At 35.6% G+C, this 19171-nt stretch overlaps 1 protein-coding gene across 1 annotated transcript in view; it reads left to right on the forward strand.

The window, feature by feature from the left end:
• The window catches only part of ACBD6 (acyl-CoA binding domain containing 6), a gene marked incomplete at its 5' end in the record, with an annotated part of 175241 nt that overhangs the window by 131772 nt on the left and 24298 nt on the right, over nt 1-19171 (forward strand). The gene's annotated exons all lie outside the window — the stretch shown is intronic.

Genomic DNA, 19171 nt, shown 5'->3' on the forward strand with positions numbered 1-19171 from the left:
GAGGCAGGGAGGTGTTACTAACTTTTAGGTCAGTGAATTGTGTTAACCACCAGGAGGTCTTTTCATATATTATCTGGCCCTGCCTATATTTTTAAGTCAGCAGAGTACAAATAAATTTTAATATAGATTATGGGAACACTAACACTAATTAAATAAAATTTTAATTTTAAAATATCTTTCTCTGAGGAATGCTAATTAAATAAAATTTTAATTTTAAAATATCTTAGTCTGAGCATACATAATTTTGACATCTTTTGCAGCGTAGCAAAATTTGATTTCTAATTACTGATTTAATAGTCCATTAAGTACATTTGGAAATTATTATTGAACTGATTAGATGAATGTTCAGAGTTGCAGTTACCTTCTATGAAATGCGGCCCCAAATTTTTCCTTTTAAACAGTTAGGTAACATGAGCTACTATAGAGCAAAATAGCCAAAATAGGAAAGATAAATTATCAAAGAAAGTACTTACTATCCCATCATAGTGAGAACAAGCCTAAAAGATAATTGTATTGCTATCATTTACATTGTAAAAGAGTGTTCCAAAAGGAATTTCCTTAATTTGCCAAAGTTATCCATTACTTTCTGTGAATATTTAGAGTATGCCTTTTCTAACATTAGATTTACCCCAGTGAACAAGACAAATATCTTCCACATTCTTTGTGAACATGCATTCTAGTGGAGAAAACATGTGAGAAACAAGTAAATAAGATAATACCAGGTAAATGCTAAGAAAAAAACAAAGCAGATTGGTACTTAAAACAATGATTAGGTAAGATGTTACTGAGGAGGTAATAGTTAAATTGAGACTTCAATGGAGAAAAGGTCCTATAAATCATGCTAAAATCCCTGAAATGGGAATGAGCTGGACATACCAAGAACATACAACTTGTATGTACATTGTGGATTTCAGACATGACAGAGCATCTGAATTTCTTTGGGAACTTTGTAAAAATAAAGATATCTTAACTCTATCCCTAGAAATGATGATTAAGCAAGGCCAAATATGATAACGCCTATGTGACAGTGCCGTGAACTGTGGTGAAAAACCTGTCTCTAATTACTGGGTGTAGCTAGTTCTTTCCCTTGAACCCTTCACATCCTTAGCTACTTGACCTGTGTTTTTGTTCATGGTTTTTCCTTTGCTTGTAATGTTTACCCTTAACCTCTTACAGGTACCTCAATATGTCCATCCCCACCCTCTCAAATGTAGAGACAGAGCAGTAGATTGACCATTCTTCAAGGTTCCCTACAAGTATGGAAGCACTGGGTATTTTTTGTGAAGTTTTCTTTTTTTTTCACTGAAGCCCTGGCAGTGCTAGCACTGAGACTTAACCCCTAGGCCACTAGGGAGGTCCAGTGTGAAGTAGTCTTAACCAAAAAAAGTTGAATGCAGCTCTAAAAAAACACATAAAAAAATACGCGTGATGGACGTGAATGACATAAAACACAGTGGCAAATCTGGACTGTGGATCATTCTACTAAACAACTGACTTTCTGTAACAGATCAGTTGGCATTAAAAAAAAAGGTGAAGTCAACTCTAGGTAGAAAATTAGTTAAGAAATCTAGCGATCAAATGTAATGTGAAACCTTATTTGGATCCTCATTCCTACAAATCAGTTATGAAAACACATTTTAAAAACACCATCAGGAAAATTGGATGTTGTGGTTATGTAAGTAGATTCCCATGTTTTTATGTCGCTTCATATTGATTTATGTTGGGAAAAAAAAGGCATTATGTCTGGAATTTGCTTTAAATTATTGAAGAAAAACAGGAATAAATGAAGCAAACAGTAAGATTACTATTGTAATCTTACTATTGAATTACTATTGAATCTGGGAGATGGGTATGTATGGAAGTTCATACTCTTGTTTATGTGTTAAGTTTTTCATATAAAATTTTTAAAGGGCCTGGTGTTTATGTTTATCTGAAGGAGTATGACTATTTGAGAAAAATAGTAGTGCACCATTTAGTCTTACTAAACTGAGAAAGTAAAGGATACTTAATCACAGTGTAAAAAGATACTGTGATCATTTCTTGGGCCTCTTGGCTAAGATCAAGTCTAAAAGGATAATGCTTAAAAATATTTATCAATCAATAATTCCCTTGAACATTTAGAGTATGATTTGACGTGCACCTGACTTTTCAGGAATAAGTCTTTTCCATAAAATGATGCAACCTCTAATCCCAGGACACTGTGTCACATTTTTAAATCCTGCGTTCACTAAAGGAAGTCTTAATCATGAGGATTTCTTTAGACCAGAATATTCACATTTTTAGAAGAGGAGTAGTTCTCTGGCCTCTTAATTCAATGAGTTTAAAACAACTTTCACCTTAATATTTAATGAAATGGAGAAAGGTAGGGTGTGTGTGTGTGTGTGTGTGTGTGTGTGTGTGTGTGTGTGTGTGTAGGGTAGGGATAAACCCAGATTCTCTAAGGAAAAAACATTGGTCTGCTAGGAGGTCTAGAAACACAATAGGTACTGTACAGTTAAATATAAATAACTTTAAAGTACATGGCATTATGTTTATAATAAATAGATCTGGGTCTTAATGCCAAATATATATTACATATAACTATATATATATATGTGGGTAGACTTAGTGAGGTCCATGAAAGTAGTTATTGTTATAGTTACTAATGAAACTTACTGTTACTCCAGTGTTGTTTGCTGTTAAAGACTCTTCTCCCTTCCCAACCATTCAACAGCCACTGTTAACCTTGGAATATTGAGCACTTCAAAACTACATGTAAAACAGGGCAAACCTGACCAGGAGGGCCAGAACCAGGTTCTGCTGGGTAGAAGACATCTGGGAAAGCTAAGTTATTAGCTAAAGAAAAGCTTCACATCTAGGAATTTGAACTGTGAGACAAAGTCTGGGATTCTGATTCTGAGAGTAGGGACTCTGTGCTCTCTGTCCTTTTAATACCACCTCCTAGGTTTAAATAGCCCTGAACCTACTTATTTAGTGCACATTTGAGCATCTGCTATAGCTTGACACTTATCTAGATCCAGGGAAGACAGGGATCTCCTAGTTTTTCTTCTATGTTCCACCTTGTTCCTTCCTTATCTACATAAAGAAGACATAACCCTTTGGTTTCTTAGGATCACCTTCAGACATCCTGACTCTATAGTTCACTGGCCTCTGTGGGTTTTTTTTAAATGTCTGTTATTACGGGAAAAATCTGTTTATTGTGGTAAAATATACCTAACAAAACTAATCATTTTAACCTCTTTTCAGTAAACAATTCAGTAGCATCAAGTATACTGACACAACCACCACCACCACCATCAATTTCCAGAAATTTTCCATTTTTCCCTGGCTGAAATTCTGTACTCTCTAAATAATAATTCCTCATATTCCCCTCTTTTAGCTACTGGCAACCACCATTTTACTTTTCTGTCTCTATATTTGACTACCCTAGATCCCTCACATATGTGTAATCATACCATAACTTTTTCTTCTGTGTGTGACATTTCATGTACCATAATGTCTTCTAGCCTAATACATGATGTTTCAGGTGCCAGAATTTCATTTCTTTTCAGAGATGAATAATATTATTCCACTGTATGTATATACCACATTTTGTTTATTCACTTGTTGATGGACATTTAGGTTGTTTCCACTTCTGAGCCACTGTGAGTAATGCTTTTACAAGCATTGGTGTACACATACTGGTTTGATTACCTGCTTTCAGTTCAGTATATACCCAGAAGTAGAAATGCTGGATCATGTAATTTTATGTGTAATCTTTTGAGGAATTGCCATAGTGTTTCCCCATTGGCCATACTATTTTATAGTCCCACCAGCAGTGAACAAGGGTTCCAGTTTCTCTGCATCCTCGCCGACACTTGTTATTTTCTGTTTTTGACAATAACCATCATAGTGGGTATGAAGTGATATCTCATTGCATTATTAGAAATTTTTAATATCTAGCAGATACCCAGATTAAAGTGATGCCTAACAAATAATGTATGCCACAGAATGACATAAAGATAACTAGATTGAGAATAAACCTATTCATCCTTTTCAGTTTTATATGGGAATAATAGGTACCTGTAACTCACTGATAATATATTTCATGCATTTGTTTATTATGGCCCAGAGAGTAACAAAATTTTAGCACATGGCCTGTCATAGGAATAAAATAAACACTACAATACAATCACTGGCAACCCTGGGATGTAAATTCAACTTAGATATTTTTACTAAATGCTTTATGACCTGAATGCTACAGGCACTAAAGGGCATATAAGAAGTATAAGCTGTGATTCCTGCCCTCAGGTTGCTTACTGTGGAGACTGTAGGACGTATCAAATAATGAGAACAGTTACGAGCCATAAGGTAATCAAGTGCCATAATGAGAGAGACTCTATAAGTTGCATGGGGAAAGGTAATTTGGAAACAGGAAAGTCCATTATGAACTACATAGTCAGAAATTTATTCAAGAGGAAATTGCAGCCTGTCAAAGAACTATAAAGGCTAGATGATATTTGATGGCCACTGAGGTAGGGGTACAGATAAGTAGCAGAAATAGCTCAATCCTGTGTGTTTGTAATGAAGAATAGTTGGATAAAGCGGAAGCAGACCATGGAAGCTATGAACACTCACCTTAAGGAATTCCTCTGTGTGTGTGTGTGTCTATCTGTGTGTATTTGTGTATTTGTGTGTGTGTGTTTTAAAAGGAAGCAATGTTATGGATTTTTTAGAGATTAATCTAGTGACTACTTTTATAGGGAGAAAGGAATGCTAGTGAAGACAACAGTGATTTAATTTAGATATGTAGTGAGTAAACGATTTGTGTTTGGGTAACGGCAGTAGAGGATATGAATTAGTTTCCCAAATAGCAAAAGGAAAACTTGAGTTAGGGTCCTTTAACAGGTCGGGTTAAAGAGTGCTGGGAGGAAACATTACATTTAGGTATCACTGAGGGGATTGAAACAACTTTAGTTTCTCTATTACAATATAGTCCAGTTGATCATATCACAATTTTTTAGTTGAGAGTGGGGAATGAGGAGAATGCAAATAGAGAAATATTTAAAATGCAAATAGAGAAATATTTTATATGATTTTACAGTAGTTTAAAAACTTAAAGACTTCAAAAATAAAAATTATTTTTACGTTGACATTCAGAGGAAAGCTGGAGAGAATTGTAGCATTAATAAAACTTTATGAGGCATGGAAGGAGAAGCTAAAAAGAACAGAAAGTGGTTAATTTCAGGGACAAGTGAGTTGAAATAAATGAGCTAAGAACCTAAAAAGCCTCCTCATTCACTGAAGAATTAAGCCCATTTAAAAAAGCTAACTGCACATAAGAAGACATTAACTAAAATTAGATAAAAGATAGAAAATGAGTGGGAGTGATGTTGCTCTTGCAATGTCCTAAAGCAAATAAAAAGTCAGGGAAATTTGTCTTTTCACTTATAGATGGTATGTGTAACATTCTCTTTGTGAATAATGATAATTTTCAAATGTATTTTAGTCCCTAGTATATTTTGTTCTATTAACATGAGAACTAATAAAATGAAAACTTAAAAGAGCAAAAAGAAAGCTTATTGGAATTTTATTTGTTGATATATTGTCCAATAAGTCTGTCAACTTTTGAGTTAAAGCAGTGGAATAAATGTGGAAAGCAAATGTCTGGAAAGCTGTGGGATAGAGCTGACGAGAATAAGCAACATTTATATATCAAAAAGAATAAATTGCATGTTAAAAAACTGATAGCTTTTTGGATTGAATGTTTTAATCAGTGGAAGAGGTGAGAACATGGCTTGTAGTCTCCATGCCATCGCATATGATCTTACGCAGGCACTGGAACATTCTTGCTAAGACCTTCCAGTTGGGCTACAGTTTGTGCAACCCCTCAACCCAGGCAACATCCATTTATACTCCATTTTGACTTACTTGTACACTAATATTTTGGATCTTGCTTCCTGTCAAGACCTCAAATTCTGAAATTTCTCTAGATCATTAATTCTTAACATCTCCCTTTTCCTCAAACGTGATCCTATACTTCCTGCCTTAACATGCCTGCTGATTCAAACATGAACCCCAGAATTAATCACATCAGCTTATCTTATGGACCAAGAGCTGTGAGGGTGTTGACAAGACTCTTTTTCCAGAACTTTCTCCGTTTCCCTGGGTAGACTCATTCGCTAGAGAAAGACATAGTTCTTTCTCCTGAAGATAGCTGCTGCCTCCCTCATTACCAAGGTTTTATTTTAATTTACCCAAAGGAAACTTTAAAAAAATAACTAGATAATTACACCATGCTATATTAATATCTTCATTTAACAGATACTTACTGGTTGCCGGTAATATCCAGCCACTGCAGATTTTTATACTATATTAGAGTACCTCTTTATTCACACACCATACTTAATGATGCAAATGTCTAAGAAAGTAAGTCTTTAAAGGTTATTAATCAGGCCATCTGAAAATGCTTAGATTTTTCTCTCTACTATGCTTATTAGTCATCTTTCTAAGCTTGAGAACTTCCAAGGATAGGGAATTCAATGAATATTAAAGTTTTTTTTAATGTTTAGAAGCATCTTTCTACTGGAAAATTAACTATATGGCTTTGTAATTTTTTGCATTCTTCCTAGCTATACAGCAAACTTAATTCCTATGTTTAGGCTATTTTCTCTTTGATTCCTAACATGGTATGATTAAAAATTACTCTCCTGTCCAACCAGAGCCTGTTTCTAGCTCTTTAATATATACCTTTCACAGTATATTTCACTGAGATTCAATACTACTAACACTGCAGGAATCATCTGACCCAAACAGAGAATGGTGCCATATTTGATGTTTATTGCTGTATAAAACTTTACCACAAATTCAGCGGCTTAAGCAATATATAAATGTTTGTCACTGCACAGTCTTCGTGGGTCAGGAATTGGGATATGGCTTATTGGAATTCTCTTCTCAGGGTCTCTCAAACAGCATTCACATTGCCAGCCATGCTGTGTTCTCTTCTGGAGCTTGATGTCCTCTTCCAGGTTTGCTCAGATATTGGCAGAATTCTGTTTCTTGTAGTTTGTAGGACTGAGGTTCTGAGCTTCTAGAGGCCTTCCTTCTCCATCAGCACTTCACAACAGGGCCAAGTTGTCTTTAAAATCAGTTCATTTTCATTTCATCTCTACCCTCCATCATAGAAATGGGTATTCTGTCAAATTTTCAAGTCCTCTTCCAATTCATGGGAAGAATTATACAAGGGCATGGATACATTGGGATCATTCTAGAATTCTGCCTGCCATAGGAACTATCATTTCCCTTTACTAACATTATACAACTATTTTTTTAAAAATTTTAATTATAATTAACATTGATCTAACTGTATATGACTTAGAAATACAGGATCCCATCTCCTCAGATGTGTGTTCCCACATCACACCACCAGTCCATTTCTAAACTTTAATTATTTTGAATACTACAGACTCACTGAGCACACAAATCCCCCTGTGTCTTCTATTTAGGCTTCTCCTAAGATAATTTGCTCCCTACTGTAGCTTTTGACTGCTCCATCTGTACTACAGGATCCTATTTATCTCAGTTAAATTTTACATTGCTAGGTTCAACTGAGCTAGCCCATCAACATTTGATGACCGATTCTCTCACCCAGTATTCTTACCATGTCTCTCAATTTCAAATGAATTTCTAGAATTTTAGCTTCAGAACTCCAGACTTCCAACACATAATGTTGGTTTTCACAGAGCTGGAACAGGCTAAACTTTGCTGTATTGTAAAAAATATAACTTTGAAAAATACAAGATGCTTTACTTTTCATTATGAGAATAATATCTGCTTATAATAGAATCTTAGAATATATAGAAAAGTAAAAAGAAGAAAAAAACTGCATGCCTACTTACACCTACTGTTCACATTGTAATAGATTTTTTTTAGGGATTATTCCTTTATTGTAAGATTTTTATTTTTTAAATTTATTTTCATAAAAGAATTGGGGTATAGGCCAGAGGTTGGAGGGATGGTAAGAGGATTCACCAGAGACAGAGTGGGGAGCAAAACAGGCAGATTTACTGAAATACTCAGCTAAGGGGAGCAGCGGGTTAACTCCCTGGCTGGGGATATAACTCAGGCCTTTATTGTGGGCCTTTGTGGTTATTGCTGAGACTTAACCCCTAGGCCACCAGGGAGGCCCTTGTAATAGATTTTTGAGATGTTTTCAATATACAGCTTTTTGTTTCTTTGCTTGTTTTACCTAACTGAGATCTTTCTATGAAAACTTTTTTATTCCTCCATATTATACGAATAATGTGATGATATTCTAAGTTACACTTTATGACCTTTATTTAAAAATTCAACCAATTATCCACTCAGCTACTCAACTGACATATTAGCTTTTCCTGTATTGTTGAATATTAAATTGTTTCAATTTCTTGTTCTAGATAATACAGGAATGAATTTTTTTAAAAAACTTTAAAAATATTTTTAAGGGCCTCCCTGGTGGCGCAGGCGGTTGAGCGCATAGCTGTGAAGCTGTCTGCAGCTTCTGCAGTGCCAGTTCGATCCCTGCCGGCCTCAGAGCAACCCACATGGCGAGCAGACCTCTCCTGTCTCACCCGCTGCTCCCCTCAGCAGTGCATTTCGTCAGTCTGCCTGTTCTGTTCCCTGCTCTATCTCTGGTGAATCCTTTCACCCTCCCACGCATCTAGCCTGTACCCCAGCTCTTGTATAAATAAAATAAATCTTAAAAAATACATATTTTTAAGAATGTTAAACCATTACTAGAGGCCATGAACTTTTTCTGTTATACTCACTTATACTCCTGCCAACAACAAATCAAAGTACCTGCCTTTTAGCATCCCCTACAGATAGTAGACTCTCTTGTGGACCTAGCAGAGTATAAAAATTTTCATTGTAAAAGTAAAGAATAAGTAAGAGTATAAATGGGAAAAAAACATTTCTCCACTATATGCCTGATTACCATCATACAAGGGATTTTGAATAGAGCAGATTGAGATGTACTGAGTATTTACTGTGTGACAGAAACAATAATGAAGTAAGCAAAACACCTTTCAGAAGAGAAAACAGTTTGTTTCTTATGTACCTAACTTAGTAAGTTAACTGTAAAAATAGACTAAGTTACAGCTTCTCAAAATATGTATACTTGAAAAAGTAAGCAGTCACCTGAGAAGTAAAGATGATTGTGTAGTCCTGAAGAGTAAGATAATTAACTCTCTAAATGTATAATCAATTTTGAGTTTATGCTAAAGGGAGTTACACCACCATGTTGCACATAAAACTGTAACTTAGACAGCCCAACCTACATAGCCTTTAACCTACAAAAATAAAAATTTTGATAAAAAATACTTCTTACTTGTATTGATTTGTGTCAATTCCCCTTGCTCCTTTAGTAACATATTATAGTTGAGAAAACTTGGATTTTGATGTTACAATAACCTGGTACCTTGGGCAAGTTACAAATATATAATCTGTCTGAGTCTTAGTTTACTCAGCTTGGGAAATAATAATGTCTATGTAGCATAGTGGTCATGCATTTTAAAAGAAATGATGTTCATAAAATATCCAACATATAATAGGTATTCAGTTTTTTCCTTTTTCTTTACTTACTCTTACAACTATCTAGCACCCTTTGGAAAGTAAAACCTTCTAGATTAAAGTGGGTTTCAAACAGCTGAGCAGTTACATTCTGCTTTTTATTGTTAGCTGTTTTTCTGTAAAATATCTTTTCTAAAATATATTCTATACTCTATTGCTTTCTTCTTAAATCATTATACTATACCATAGGTATTTATAGATGGTTTGAAGCATAGGGCTAAAGCTTCTCTTTCTCTCTTGAGATTGCTAAAATCTATTGGTTGGCATGTAGCCCAGTCCTCTTTATGGCTGGCTATTCTCAGTGGTCTCAAATGTCTACAACTTACCACCTCTTTCACAGCTTCTAATTTTTGCTGGCTGCGATTATTTCTGCCCCCATTCCTTCTTCTAATCATCATTCGGCTCTGAGCACTCCTGTTCTCTACTTCTTGCCTTGCTTCACTTTTCACTTCCCATGTCTCTTCTGACTCCTATTGTAGCTCATACGTTATAGGTGAAGGCTGACCTTTCAATGCTTTCCCAAACCCACTAGAAGAATTCTTCTGTGCACTGAGCCCCTAGACACACATGATTAATATAGTCCATACCAGCATCTTTTGCCCCCATGCTCTGGATCTTAGTCCAGGTACTTGAGAATGCCAGAAATCAGGTCCCAGGATTAGTGAGGTATAACTGTATTTGGTTTTCCTGCAAGTGGTTTATATTTTGGTATTGTTTAACTTTTATGTGCAGTCAGATACAAGGGACATTGTGTTGGATAATAGGGAAGAAGGCTGCTTTTGAACCAGCCTTAAGGTAGAATGCATGGTAATTTTGAGTCCTCCTAGGGGCGGAACAGAGGAAGAGGCCAAATGGAAAGAAGTTTACCATCTTAAAGGTGATGGTGAAAAACCTTTTAGGGGGATCATGGGTACATTTTTTTTTATATGAGAATATTTAAAATTCCTATAATTTATCATTTATGCTTCTTATAAATTATTATTTATTTGGGAACAAAAGATGTGGAGGTATAGAATGGAGGAACATATTTTTATATGTAATTTTGTAATTTGAATTTTAATTATGGTTGAATTGTTCTACATGTTAGCTTTATCATGTTATTTTATTTTTAATTCAACGGAGTATTTTTATTTTACCCTAGCGTATAACCCCTTACCAAAGATTTCAAATGTATGACCAATTTTAATTTATTAGAATTGTTTTTGCTGCTGTTTATAACAACTCTATATTTATTGAATTTGAGCATTTCTTTTAAGCTAAAACAGAAAGGAAAAGCATAAATAACTATGACAAACAACCCTCTTCTGGTGTGGTCATTTGAAATGAAACAACCAAAAAATTTAATCAACTTAAATTTAGAAAAATAAGCTGATATAAGTTGTAAACCAGATGAGTAAAAGCTTTCACTTACTCATTCTTGACATTCAATTCCATTTATTCTTTGTAATATATTTTCAAACAGAATGTTTATAAAGACTAAGGTTTGGGTTCCTATATCTTGTATTGAAGTTACCAAGGAAAAAATGTTTGGAGTCATATTCCTGCTTTAATACAAATTCTGTTTTGACACACAAAGACAAACAGAGGGAAAGATTTTGTAGATATAAGATGATGTACCTTACTAAAGTATCAGAATAATAAGAATACTGTAACACAGTAGTTGATTTAAAATAATTAGCAATAATGATTAAAAACTAGCCTTCCTGGTGGTGTGATGGGTTAAGACACAACCTATGAATCTGTCAGCAGCTTCTGAAGCACGAGTTCAATCCCCAGCCAGCCAGGGAGCAACCCACATGGCATAGCAGACCTCTCTTGACTCACCCGCTCCTCCCCCTCAGCAGTGTGCTTTGGTTGATCTGCCTATTCTGTTCCCAGCTCTGTCTCTGGTGAATCCTCTCACCACCACCCCCCACACACACCTCTGGCCTGTGCCCCAGTTCTTATATGCATAAATAAATAAATCTTTAAAAAAAAAACTAGCCTTTATATGTGAGTCAGTATCAAGTTCTTGGAGCTAACATTCTTGAGTGCTTATTATGTACTAGGCTTACCAGACATGAATAAAAAAAGAATTTACACTTGGGTCCCTAAAGACTATAATTTGATTAGAGAGTAATTTAAAATAGGCATCCTTTGTTTTCACTCAAATGCCTATTGTTTAGACATATCAAGGTGCTTAGATATATAAACAGTTGAGAACTAAAGAAAATCCCTCATGTGTTTTAAAGCCTGCTCCTTTTCTCTGGTGCTCTTGGAATACAATAGTATAAGTCCTGCTGTCTTTCTGTTCCCCACTTGCCAATCAATTTAGTGGTTGTAGTCATGGTTCTTATGTTCATGTTCCTGCTTTAATTGATTTCTAGGTAGACATGCTCTAAATTGAAAGATCAGAAATCTCAGTATTTCACATTAAACACTAGAACACTTCAGCCTACAGCATCTGCACTCAAAAGCCCCAAATTAGGCATGGTGATCTGAGAGACACTGCAAATTGGAAATGGATGGGGGTAGGTATGAGGTAACCCTATCATGCTTGTAACAGTAAAGAGCCATTTATAAGAAACCATGATTTTAATTGGCTTGATCAGTTTTTATTGGAAACAGCTAAGCCACGGTTATAATCACTGAAAAATGAGTTTGTAAATATATGGAAGGTATTCAAATTCAGAGAGACTACAAATGAATAGTAACTTTTTATTATAAAAGTAGTATTTATATATTATAGAAATTTTTACACAATACAAATAGTAAGTGAAAACAAAGATTTCAGTCATCCATAGTCTTGCTTTAGAGATAACTCCATATTATCATTTCTGATGCTTTCCTTATCTTTTTTTTACTGCTAGATAACATTTTTAAAACAAAAGTAAACTCCTAGTTTTGTAATCTACTTTATTTACTTATTACTACCTTCTCATATCTATAGATATGAGATTCTATTTTGCAATATATAAGCTAGACTATAAACTGGTGTATTTATTTTTTAAAAGATATTTATTTACTTGTTTTTGCATAGAAGAACTGGGGTATAGGCCAGAGTTGCAGGGAGTGAAAGGATTCACCAGAGACAGAGTGGGAAACAGAACAGGTAGATTTATTGAAATACACTGCTAAGGGGAGCAGTGGGTGAGACAGGAGAGGTGCGCTAGCTCCCTGACAGGGATCTAACTCAGGCTGCAATGGTGGGCTCTTCCAGTGATAGTGTAGAGAGTTAGCTCCTAGGCCATCAGGGTGGCCCCCCTAACTGGTTTATTTTTTATTGTGTCCTGGATATGTCATAGGTTTTCAAAAAATCATTATTTATATTCTGAATTCTACTCTTCTCCATTTTTTATTATTGAGCCTAGCTAGAGGTTTGTCTATTTTCTTTTTTTTTTCCCAAAGACCCAACATTTGGTCTCCTTGATCTTTTGAAATGTCATTTTGATTTCTATTTCATTTATTTCTGCTCTAATTTTTATTATTTCCTTCTAGTGGATTTGGTTTCATTTATTTTTCTTTCCCTTATTCCTTAAGATATGTTATTTATTTGAGCTTGCTTCTTGACATAGGCCTGTATCTCTATATATTTCCCTATTAATTACTTTTGTACTGTCCCATAGGTTCTGATAGTTTGTATCTTCATTTTCATTTATTTCCAGCTGTTCTTTAATTTCTCCTGTTTTCCTAGTTAACCCAGTAGTTATTCAGTAGCATGTTTAGTCTCCCCATATTTGAGATTTTCCCCACCTTTTTCTTTGTGTTTGATTTCTAGTTTTATACCACCATGATCAGAGAAGATACTTAATATGATTTCAATCATTATGAATTTATCAACACTTGTTTTGTGTCCCAACATGTGGTCAGTCCTCGAGAATATTCCATGTGTACTTGAGAAGAGTGTGTGCTCAACTTGCCCAGGGTACAGCGCCCTATAAAGCCAGTCTGGCCTTATTCCTCATTTAAGGCTGTTTCATTGCACATTCTGTGTGGTTTGATCTATCCATTTGATGTAAATGGTGTTGAAACAGAACAAACCTAGGAGAACCAAATTTACTGAGTTGGTGGGTCCTCACCCCTGTGTTTGGAAACAAAGGACATGACCCAAAAGCAGACAATGGAAATAAACAATAATAACAGGATTTATTTACACAGGGAGTGCTAAAAGGGAGAACTGAGAGTGTGTATTTACCAGCTAGCATATGGCCATATGCCATCTGCCTTACCCCAGACAGTGTCCAATAAGCAGAGACCAAAGTACAAGCTGAAACTGCACCATGATAAACTGGTGGCTTCTACACAAATACCCCTCCTCACCGGCAGTAACAGCTTAATTGCCCAAAAGCCCCAGCAACTTAATGCCAAAAGTTCCAGCAACTTAACTGCCAAAATCCTACCTCAGTGCTGATTTCCCACCAGCCCCCACTCAGGGGTGGAGTCTGGAAAATTCCACCTTCTGCCATAGAGTTGACATCAAGGGTAGAGTCTACAAAGGCTCTGCTTTCTACCATCAAGTGCCACCCATTGACTTGGAGGTTGTTCCTCACTGTTCTTACAGGATCTTGAAGTCCCCTAAAAACAGACCTGTTTTAGGTCTGTTAATAGTTGTTTTATATATTTTGATGATTCTTTATTTGATGCATATATATTAGTGTTATGTCTTTTTAATGGATTCATCTCTTAAATGTTACATAGTGCCCATCCCTGGCTGTCCCTGCCTTTTTAGGGTATCTCATTTACTTACAGGGCTGTCTTCCAACCTTTTACTTAGTGTTAAAGGGATAAAATAATGCTTCCTGTAATTAATCCTGAGCAAAATACTTAATATTTTCCATCAGTACCTCATTTAATAGAATAAAAAATATGTAATTCTTATATTCAATAGGGTACCTAGTCTAGAAATAAAGAAAACTAAGTCCATAAATAATAATTATTAATAAAATGGAGGCATGACCAAAAATAGCAAAGTAAGATATAAAAATTCTAAAGAGTGCCTTGATTCACGCACAGTTAGAAGGAAGAATAATCTAGAAACCAGACTGAATATAGAAGTGATTTTATACCTCGTTAATAGTAAGCTAAGTCTCCTGTCCACTGTTTAGGCTCTCATTGGATTATTACATCTGTCATTTTATTCCATGCTATATGAACAAATATGTGGAAATAGTAAAACTTTATTTTTATGTTCCATTAAAAAAAAAAGGTAGGTCAAGAGATTAGAGAATAAATCAGTAAGAAAGATTAGAGAGTATAAGCATTCTCTTATTTCATAAATATTTGCTAAACACATACTGAATGGAGGACACTATGATGGGAACTGGGTGCAGGACTTGCCTACAAGAAGTTGTAGTCTTAGTAAAAGAGCTAGGTGAGTGTAGATAGTATATGCTATTCCACACTAGTCGAACAGGGGCAGTGGGAAGGTTTCCCAAAGAAGATGAACTGAGTCTTAAATGTTGAGGAGATTTCCTTTTCCTGCAAGATTCCTTACTAAATAATCTGGAAATTCTCACAACACAAAACACTCAGAAATGCAGGATAAAATATAAAAGGTGTTCCTTTAAATGATGCTGAAATTATGAAAAATCAATGTAACTCTCCATCAGCCAAAGCACAGCTAAGAAACACAGTGAGCCTTAAATAAAGTTTATAAAATTCCAAAGCTTTAAAAAGAAAATGGTAGGTTTAAACCAATACTGGGTTGCCCTGAGTAGATTTGCCAGACTTAGTAGATATCTCAAAGGGTAGAGATCTCAAAGAACACTAGCCATTTTGGGGGAAAAGGAAATTTATGAGTCTGCCCAAAAGAGTTGACTTATAGAACATTTGTCATGGCCTGTCCTCCAAGCTCAGGAGCCAGAGTTGGGTATGAGGAGAGGTTTGTCTTTTTAAAATTTACACTACTTTTAAGTGTTCCCCAGGCTAAGAAGTTAATTTAGGGATCTCAGAATGATATAGAGCCTGCAGAAACAAAAGAAATCAACCTGGAAAGATAGGCTCTCAATCCAGGGAACACAGCAAAGAATTTTTAACAGATAAAGCACACTTAAAATGAATTTACAGTTCAAACTTCAAAAAGCACACAAGAAGCAATCAACAGTAAGCAAATCTCATGCAGCACAGCCCACATAACATGTAGACTCACTCGCTTTCTCCCCCAAGCTCAAATAAAAGAAATATAGGTACTCTAAAATATATCTATCTAAAACACTAAAATATATCAACGGCAGATTTTTAAAGCTTGATAAAAAAGCCAGAAATATTTTTAAAAGGTTAGAGAACAGTTTTCAAGTAGCGTTCAGAGCATTTACAGCAGTAAGAGTACAGACATTGGGATTAGCAGTCAAAATTGGGAGGAGAAGAAATTAGGAAGATGAACAAGGTTCAGGCGTAATTGCTTTGCATCCTGTGTTAAGGAGGATTCCTGTTTGCAAGTGGCAAGAATGATCACATTTGTCTAGGGAGTGTATTGCTGCTGTTTCACCTAACCCAGAAAAGCAAGGATATGGTTAGAATGACAAGAACCAGAGAATCTCTCTTCCTCTCTCACCACTACCTTTTTCTTAGTGAATATTTCACTCTTTCCTACTGTAGACTGGTTTTTCTCCAAAGTGCAGGCCATTGCCATTTGCACTTCCTGGCTCACATCTTTCACTTTTTTTTTTTAATTGTGATAAAATATGCTTAACATATAATAAACCACTGTAACCACTTTTGAGTATATGGTTCAATGACTAAATATAATCGATGTATATTAAGTACATTATTGTGCAACCATTTCTACTCTTCAGCTCCAGAAAATATGCACCATCCCAAAATGAAATTCTTTACCTATTAAGCAGCTATTCCCTTTCTTTCTTCCCTCCAGCCCCTGGTAACCACTATTGTATTTCAGTCTCTGTGGATCTGACTACCCTAGGTACTTCATCTAAGTAAAATCATCATACAATATTTGTCCTTTAGTGTCTGACTTATTTCATTACACCCAGTGTTTTTTATCAGGGAGGAAAGAACCTTCTCTATACACAGATTTCCATCCCCTGGCTCCATTTTCTAAATCCTGCGAGAAAAATGCTAATGGGTTTTCCCTGCATATAGTACTGACATTTAGCTCTGGAGGGTGATGTGCATATTAGCTCAACTTGGGTTACCTGCACCCCTGGAATTTTCATCAGTTCTCTGTATAAACATACCTTATTTCTGCCTATCTACGTCTAAAACAGCACCCCATGTCACACTAGACTCTTTCTGCTTTGTATTTTCCTTCCAGGGTACTTAATACTCCTTGTTATGTAATGGATTTGGCTGTTCATTACTTCCCTTATTTGAATATAAAATTTATAACATCAGGGACCTTCTCTGTCTTGCTCACTGCTGTTTCTGGAACCTAAAACAATGACTGCAACATAATAGGAGCTCACTAAATACTTTTTAAATAACTGGAAGTTGTGGTAGAGATATAAATTTAATATTCATTGGTAAAGTGATTAATAGAAATTATGTTTCTACCTCCCTAATGAAGACAAACAATTAGAAATTAAAAAAAACTGAGTATATATGGAACAGAGTATATATTAAGTACAGTGCTTAAACAAATTAATGCATAAGTAGCAAGAAGACTGTATTCTCTAAACATGGATAATTGTGGAAAATATAACCTTGTTTGATGGATAGTAAATAGGGTCCTATTTACTATGTTGCAATAGCTTAGGCCTTTTCTGAAATTGTATGTTCCATTGTGTTCCATTGCTGGATTTTTAAGCCGTAAATGTGAATTTGTATAAGCTCGGTAGTTGTGTATCTACATATACTTACACACACACATACCCACACACACACACACATTTTACTGATCAGCATTGGAAACAGGCAAAGTAGATATGTCAAGCCGTAACAATCAGTAACAGTTCTTTCAAAATTGTCCTTAACTAGAGCCAGGCAGGATGGAATACTCTGCCACATAGATTCATGCTGCCACTCAGGAGCATCACTGTAGCTTCCTGAGCTCTCTTACCCTACCTTTCCTTAACCTTGGAGGCAGAGCAAAGCCAGAGGGAGGCAGGCAACAAGGTAGGATTTGTATTGAAAAAGAAAAAAGGTAGGCAAAAAGTGTCTATCTTTCTAACTTCTTGGTGCTTTCCATCTTTTATTCCCCTTAGATTCTAGTTTCCTTATGATGTTTAATGCACATCCCAAACTTAGCCACTGTGTACCTCAGTCATATTCCTAGGATTCCTCAAAAATATTGACTTCAGGCGAGCAGACCTCTCCTGTCTCGCCTGCTGCTTCCCTCAGCAGTGTATTTTGTCAGTCTGCCTGTTCTGTTCACTCTATCTCTGGTGAATCCTCTCACCCTCCTGTGCATCTGGCCTGTACCCCAGCTCTTGTATAAATAGAATAAAATCTATAAAAAAAAATATTGACTTCATATCTCCACCCAACCACCAACACCTCACCTCAAAATCCAGTGAGCACTCCCATTCCCTCATAGGAAAAAAATTAATGTATAATGGCTCAAGTTTATCCTCCTGACCTCACCAGCTGTCATGACTGCCAAACCTATCTAGTTCTTAAAAAGTCCTTAAGACATGACTTTTTTCTTACTACATATCTGATCCAGAGAATAAGTTCACTGTGGGAGCTTTTTGTTTTTCTTCCTAGGGCATTAAGTAAAGAGAACCATAGCCAAAATGTTGTGGGGACCAACTTCCACATTCAGCTTTTAGAAAGTGGGAAAGGCAACTATGACGTGCCTAAAGATTTAAGAAATAATCTCACCCCACCCTCTCCCAGGTATTCACAGTAATGATTAAGCATTTATTTGTATTTCTGTGCATCTGAATGATCATACTTACTGCTAAGTGCATATTAGATTAATTACTAAATTCTGCTTTTCACCTGTGCTTAATCCTGATTGTTGCTCTTGTAATGTGATTACCTGCTCTCAGTTTAAGAATAGCATTGCTAAAAAGTACTCATTTGTGCTATAATTAGTATATCTAGTTAGGATATCTTGGTTTTTTAAAGAACAAAAAAATTAACTCTTGGAGTTTCTTGAGTAAATTGTGGGAACTTTTGACTTTATTAAACTTCAGGCGTGTGCCTTGAAGACACATTTCTCTATATTTGATCTAAGTAGGAAGCCTAATGTTATGAGCCTAGAATTAGTGAGTCATGAAAAAGGGATTAAAATGTTATTGACTCTTAAATAAATCACAGACCTTTTAGACAGATTTGGGAGCAAGTATAGAAAAAAACGTAATAGTAGCTAAGATAAATTATATACAGCACCCATTTTTCTGTCACTTACTGGGTAATCAGTCTGCTGCATTTTAAGGGATTCCCCTGGTTTACTTTCTGTAACTGTTGTTATGCTTTCACTTTTCTATAGCTGGTGCAGTGCACAAGTTACCATTCTACTTTTCTCTGCTTTCCAACAGAGCAAGCTCTGTTGAAAATTACTGAGAGGCTCAAAGAAATGTTTTCTTTTCCTGTGTCTCATAAATGTTGAACTTTGGTCCACTGAGTGTGTTTACTGTAGCTTATGTACTCTCCTACTACTTCAGTAGCTCAGATTTCTAAAATGTATTATATGTTTGTT

Source organism: Talpa europaea (assembly GCF_964194135.1).
Source record: "Talpa europaea genome assembly, chromosome: 12".
Classification (NCBI taxonomy): domain Eukaryota; kingdom Metazoa; phylum Chordata; class Mammalia; order Eulipotyphla; family Talpidae; genus Talpa; species Talpa europaea.